The sequence below is a fragment of the Argiope bruennichi genome, chromosome 3 (assembly GCF_947563725.1).
Source record: "Argiope bruennichi chromosome 3, qqArgBrue1.1, whole genome shotgun sequence".
Classification (NCBI taxonomy): Eukaryota; Metazoa; Arthropoda; class Arachnida; order Araneae; family Araneidae; genus Argiope; species Argiope bruennichi.
In genome coordinates, this window is record NC_079153.1 from 43703068 (window position 1) to 43710364 (window position 7297).

Consider the following 7297-nt stretch of genomic DNA (forward strand, 5'->3'; position numbering starts at 1 on the left):
TATGTAACCTAACAGAATGTGCATTGTGTAAGAATCTATATCCAGAAATGTTATAAAGAATTAGTTGCAGAGAAATAAGAACATGATACAAAGCATTTAATAATTACTTAGCAATTTTGCTTTGTAATATTTTTAGTTATTTTTTTTATTTATTCATTTTTGCCAATTCATGTATTTGAGCATCAATTTCTGCAGATTTTTCAGCCATCAGTTTCATGGAGCTAATCCATAACAAATAAAGTACGTGTTTGCATGGTCTAACATACATTTTTTTTTTTTTTTAGTTATTTCACTTTCAGTGAACGTATGTGAAAATACTTTCTATATATATTATTGAATGCGTGAACCCCATGAGCCCTGACCACCCCGTTCGACAGGGGTCTGACTCAGGTGCTTTGGGTCGGTTAAATGAGTTTAAGGGGTGAAAGGTATTTCTCGACGAGCACTCATTTAAACTAATTTAACCGCCACAAAGCCCCTGTGGAACGGGGCGATAGCGGGCGGTCAGGGCTCATATGATTAAAGGACGAATGTGACGCACTAAATTTTAATGGCCATAAAAATTCAGCTTTAAATGATTGTTCTTTAACTAAAAAGTTCAAAATCGTTTTGTTTTCGGACATTAAATTTGACGTGTCATTTTTTTTGTATTTCTTTTAGATATTAAGTCCATCATCAACGATGACTCTTTTGAACTGTCATGCAGTTTTGTATGTTTTTCTCATTTGGCATGATTAGCAAGTACCTGTTTTCCCATATTACTTAGGCCTATTATCTTCTTACAAAGTCAGCAGTATGCAATGAATGGATTTTGCAGAACTTTTAAAACAGATTCAGCAAAATCAAAATTGATTTTTTTATCCATCCAATTCGTATTAAATACGGATTTTGAGCAGCCCATTGTTTTTAAAAAATTATCTAATCTACTTTGAATAAGCTCACAGTTTCTCAAATAATAAACTAACCATTCAATAAACTCAAATATGGTAGACTAAACACCAACGCGTTGCTTCAGCAGATTGAATGTTCCTGCCAGAGAAATGTATTCTATTTTTTCATGAAGTTACAGAAGTTTAGCACATGCTCATTTGCTGCAGTTCGGGAATTTCATAGAAAAAGAACAGCTGTCTCGCAAATTGAAACTGGACTAATCTTACAGAAATAAAGGTAGGAACGGGCTGAATTTCTGCATTACGCAATCGCGAATGGTATTGTTTCGTTTCAGGAAGCTATGACTACGATCAGAGCCGGTCTTCTCTATAAAGGGGCCTTGGGTGCAAGAAACTATTTGGGATCTTAAATTTTTTGTAAAGTAAAAATAAAGGTACAAGCACGAACATATATTACTATTGCAAGTTTACTTAATGCGTGATTTTATTTTTGCTATTAATTATTTCGAAAAAAATTAATTTTTTCAGATTATAATTCTTTTTTTCAATTTCCTTTTCGAGGCTTAATATAGCAAGTGCATTTAAGCCTTCTGTACAGAATGCTTGATCGAAGACAATTCTTTATTAATTTTTAATTTGCTGAAAGAGTGCTTAGTTTTCTCTCTAATGAGTGAAATAATTAATTTAGAAAAATATGTATAATTTGAAATACTCTTAAATCTATCTTCTGTTTGTGCAATAACGGTTTCAATTACACTGTTAAAAAAAAAAATAGCATCTAAATTACTCAACTGGATTTTCTAACTTGCTATTTCAGAATATAATCTTTTCCTTTTTCAGAAAAATGTTGTGAAATATTCAAACTATACATTATCACATTCGTTTCGTCAAAAAATGTATTAAATTTTGGACTTCAGTTTTAATTTTGTTAACTAAAATTAAATCAATCAAGAACAATTGTTTCTGATCGAAATAATTTATTGATACTGATAACTTTGGACAATATTGCAACCCAAACAGCAAAAGATCGTCGGCCAATCATTGGCCAAACAGAACGCGTGAGGTTGGGGCGAGATCGCCTCCGATCTCGCCCCGACATTGGTCATATCCCCCGACTACCATTCATTTATATTTCCTATTTATTTTCATTGTTTAATTATTATTATTTTTATAAAGGAAAGAAATGTTAACATAATCATAGTTTCAATTGTATAATTAATCAGTATAATTTTACTGATATATATAAATATATATAATAACATCTACTTTTAAATTTCTAATATTGCCTATATCATCTGTTTTTAAAAGTTGTTTCATAAAAATTTAAAACAGAAAAATATATAATTCTTATTAAAAAATATTTTCTTTACTATACACACTTTTATATTAATTAATGTGAGCAATAAAAATAATGAATAAAACACAAATTCCTATTTTAATGTATTTTGAACACCTTACCCCTCTTTTTACTACTTTTGGAATATAGTAGACAACTACTATACTCCAGAAGTACATTTAGATACTATAGTACGTGGGTGCTTTTATACCGTCTTGAATTTAATTAAATCATTCCCTAAGGCAAAAATAATTTGTTCGTGTGATCTATGAGTTAAATGAGGCACAATTATATTTTTTGAATTTTTTATTCTGTTAATATTCCATTGGCATATAATCGTATTTACTTAATAATTAGATTAAATTTAAAAAAAAATTCCATTATTAGAGTTCCTTGAAATGGAAGATTATTATATGCTAAAATTAGAATCAATCACATTCTTTGAAATAGTTAAGTATTCCCGTATCTTTATTTAGAGTAACTTGATTTGTTTTATCAATAGTCGAACATAAATTTAGTCGTTTTGGTAATTCTTTCCAAACAATAAACGAATTAAAGTGGCCAATAGAACGCTTATGATCTTGAATTACATTTGATAGCTATCTCCAGTTATTACAGTCACCTATAAATGTAGATTGTTCATTTCCAATCTTTTCGAAAATAGTATACAATAAAAACAAAGTACCGAGTCTTGCGTTTTTGAATATATTAACCAACTGCGAAGCTGAGTTTCAACATTTGGCATTTTTTTAAAATAATACGTAGTGGAAGATGATCTATTTTTAGGATTCTTCGCAAAACATCCTTTGTGTTATATAGGTCCGGTTTTAACACAACATTCTAAATTTATTCGTTATAATAGTACTTGACCATAAATATGGATCACTTTCATTCATTTGAAGACTTTTGTTATCCTCATTTTCATCGTTTTTTTCACAGTTTCTGTATTTTCTTTGCAAGATTATATAGTTAGTGCGGGACTTCTTTCTCCAGTTGAAATGTAACTTCTGAAGTCGAAGCAAGTTCAATGCCAGAAAAACTTCGTAAACAATATATATATATTTGTGATTTCTTGTAGTTAAGAATATCTCTTTCTCTTTCCCCCCCCCCCCCTTTTCTGCTAATTTTTTTTTTTTTTTTTTTTTTTTTGACACCCAGAAGGATATGTTCTTGCCATGGACATGAATAGATCTAGCAATATTAAATATTTTATAGTATGAATTTTCAAACACTATATGCAGTCTTACTTAATAGGTGAGGTAAATTATTGCCTTAGGTTTGTAATATGTTGCATACTTGCATTAGACAATAATGTATCCGTAGACGATTTTTAAAGTTACATTTCTTCTTTTCGTTCCATTCCGCTATTATAGTTCAGAATATTATTTTAGTTCTTGGTCATTTTGGGGCTCCTCAATCCCGAGGTCCCCGTGCATAGCCCCCCCCCCCCCGAGAGCGGGTCTGACTGCGATCTTTTATTATTTAGAGATCAGCACTTTTTAGATGGAAAAAAAAAATAACTAAGAAAAAGCTTAAAATTCACCTGAATCCCCCCCCCCTCCTTTTAAGACGAATTTTAAATTCCGTGCGTTTTCCCGGTGGCGTGGTAACCTTGCCTTAATGGGGAAAACATTTATTAGGTCAATTATTATAATTGGCTTTCTAGATGAATATTTTATATTATTGAACCATAGATATTCGAAGTTTCTATCATAAGTATAATTTATAAATGATAGAGCATTGAATTTCCAGATAATTTGCAAGGAGTAGAGCTCGTTGGAGAAAAGAGTATAAGGAATAACCAACATAATATTATGTTGCGGCCAAAGCCTGAAATCGGCCAGTTCGCGTTTTGGCCAACGTTGCTGTAAACTTACCGGCCAATGTCCGATCTTTTCTAGATTTCGGGCTTTGGCCGGCCAATTCGCAAAATGGCTTGGGACGATCGGCCAAAGTAGGAAGAAAGAAATCAAGAGCATATTGTTTTACACACTGTTAAAAATGAAGTATTAAAAAATGAGTACTTCATTATTCAGTAAACGTATAAGCTGTAACAACGTGATAGTGTGAAGAATATTAGATTTGGGCCCTTCAAAATGACGAATTATATCTTGAACAAATGCGTTGCGTATCGTCAAAGGCAAATTGAGTACTCAATTTGTCAACTTCCTTTAAGGGTGATCCTTAGTTTTTTTCTGCTCCATAGACCTAACGTTAAAGATCCCAGATCACATTGTCACCCGAAATATCGCTTCAAAAAATATGAAATTTTTTGCAGACGCAAATAACAAATATAAGGGCTAATTAAAACAAATATGAAATAAAAATATTTTTGTTATTAATATTATTTAAAGACATTTCTTTTTTTGCGCCATCTGTCGAATTTCACCTACATGTCCTTATTTATACATAAATGTCATATTTATTTTAATTCACTCTTAATATTGTTTTTTTTCCCTTATAAAAAGGTTCGTATTTTATGAATCGATATTTCGGAATGTAATCTGGAAAATTTAGCATTAGATCTACGACTACGTCAGAAAAAGACTGACGATCACTCTTGAAACATTTCTTGGAATACACCGCTCTTGTGCGAGTTAGACTAGTTGGCAGCGCATTGGGTTGCAGGTTGAATCCCTCTGGATCCAACCATGTCAGTCGAGGTTTCTTTTTGCAAATTTAGGTTTGCATAATTTCTGCAGATTCGGGAAAACACATTCATATTCGAATCCCTGTACGTATTCAAAAAGTGAGTACATGCATTTCTCAAATTTAAGTTTATTGTACTCGGAGCTATTATAACAACATGAAGTACTCAAGAATAAATACGTTTTGCTTACTTTTAAGTATTCTGTTTAATGTGCAGCCTACCGGTCAATCTATCATTATCACATCGGACTTTGGCTAAGGATTCTTGGCCAAAACGCGAATTGGCCGAACTTCGGGCTTTGGCCGTAAACATATACACTATAAAACATTTTCAAGGCTAAGTAGCACATGTATTTGTACTAGAATGAGTTGCCAGTGCATTTTATGCTTTCTTTCATGGCCAGAGCAACATTGATCATGACCTGTCTGGCCTCATTTCCGTTTCTATTAATGACATAAAATCACAAATATTGAGCGTCCATATCCATCAGTTAAGCATTCTCAATACATTTGTCCGTTATCCTCGACTATTCCATACATTAAATATATGTCTACTTTATCTCATTTTGTATACCATTGCATGCTGTTCTCTAGAACAGAAGAGAGATGATTTTTTCAATATCTGGCGAATCACCATTGTTATTCAATAGTTGTAAATAGCGTTATTTAACCGTTTTGCATGCAGCGATGAATCTGATTCGCACATCAAATTACTGAATTTTTAATTTGCAATTAAGTGAAATGTGTTAAATAATTGAAAATGCAAAAATCCCTTAATGATGCACTTTTATCTTAAATGCTCTTATATTATTAAAAGAATTAAATTCGTAAAGTCAATGTGTTAAGATTCTGATGTTAAAAAAAAAATGTATTGGAAAAAATATTAAAAGTAGGAGGCATATATAATTGATAACATTTTCCTTTATTTGCTAGACAAATGAAGCCACTGTAAAGAAGTGGATTATCAACAAGTATTAAATCATGACACACTAAACAGTAAAATGACCCATTATATAAAAGCGTTCAAAAAAATATACCAACTATTTCTCTCACACAAATAACACAGTAGAACCAATAATTAAGAGTTTTTTTTTAAAGAAAAGATCTTGTTTTCATCTTTTGTAAAAAAGCACCAGAAAAAAACAAAACTGCGTGCAAAATCTAAAGGTCTTTGCAGCTCATATGATAGCACTCTTGCAAGAAAAAAAAAAAAAAAATCACTACATAGATGGCTAATTTGTAATGTAGCACAAATAGTAAATCTTATGTAAAACCAAATGCAGTTCATAACAAAATTTAAGTTATGCTTTAAAATTAAAGAAATAATAATAAGCTATTACTAAAAAGCAAAAAAAAAAAAAAAAAAAAAAAAAAATAAGGCTATAATACTGGAAAAGGGGCATATTGCAACTGTTATGCCAAGCTTATAACTTGCTCATGCAATAAACAGTTAAAACTTTCTCAGCAGATTTATATTTAAATTATTTAAATTTCATTTAAATATCTTGTAATAATCTTATCAATATTTTAAAATATCTGTATTAATCACTGAATAATTTCATTTTTTAAAATAAAATTTGCAGTTATCAGTTTTTGCACCAATATATATATATTAATGGAAGTTTTAAAAAATTAATAACATTGGCATTAAGAGATAGCCATCAACAAGTATCTGGAATTTATAGTTAAATTTGTTCCAGAATAATTTCCAACATATATATCAGACAACTACTTGGGGAGGGAAAATATATATATATATATATACTCTTAAGTAGAATACTGAATTAAAAATTTGTTCATAAACTCTATGGCATCCTAGAAAAATATTAAACATAATTCAATAGCAATGAATGAACACAAAAAGAAGTTTCAATAGAAACAGAAGAGCAAAAGCAAGGAAATAGCATTAAAACTTTGTTTTTGCTTTAGTTGCAAAAACAAAGCTTTTATACACACAGTATCTTGATTATAATCTCATGTATTCAATAAATTTCAGATCAAGTAAATTTTAAGAAAGTCTGTTATGTAAAACTTTCAATAAAGGCATTTAAAATTATTTAAGGTATGATGCAAATGTACTAATGTTATGTAAAATATATTCAAGCCTTGACAATCAAATAATGACAAAAAAAAAAAAAAAAAAAAAAAAATCAATAAATTTTATCAACTCTAACCTTAATTCTATAACTTATGTATTAATTCACAAAAATGTGAATACAATCTATATTTATTCTTAAAGCAAACAATAAGATTGTGATATTGAAAGCTTTTTCAGATTGGTGTTATATGTAAGGTTGGATAAAACAGGGACCAGAAACAAACAATAGTGCAGGCTCTTAAAATTAAAAACAAAACAATTAAATTTTTTTACATCAATTGAATTATTTTGATAAAATAGAGGTATCATATTTAAATGCAATTT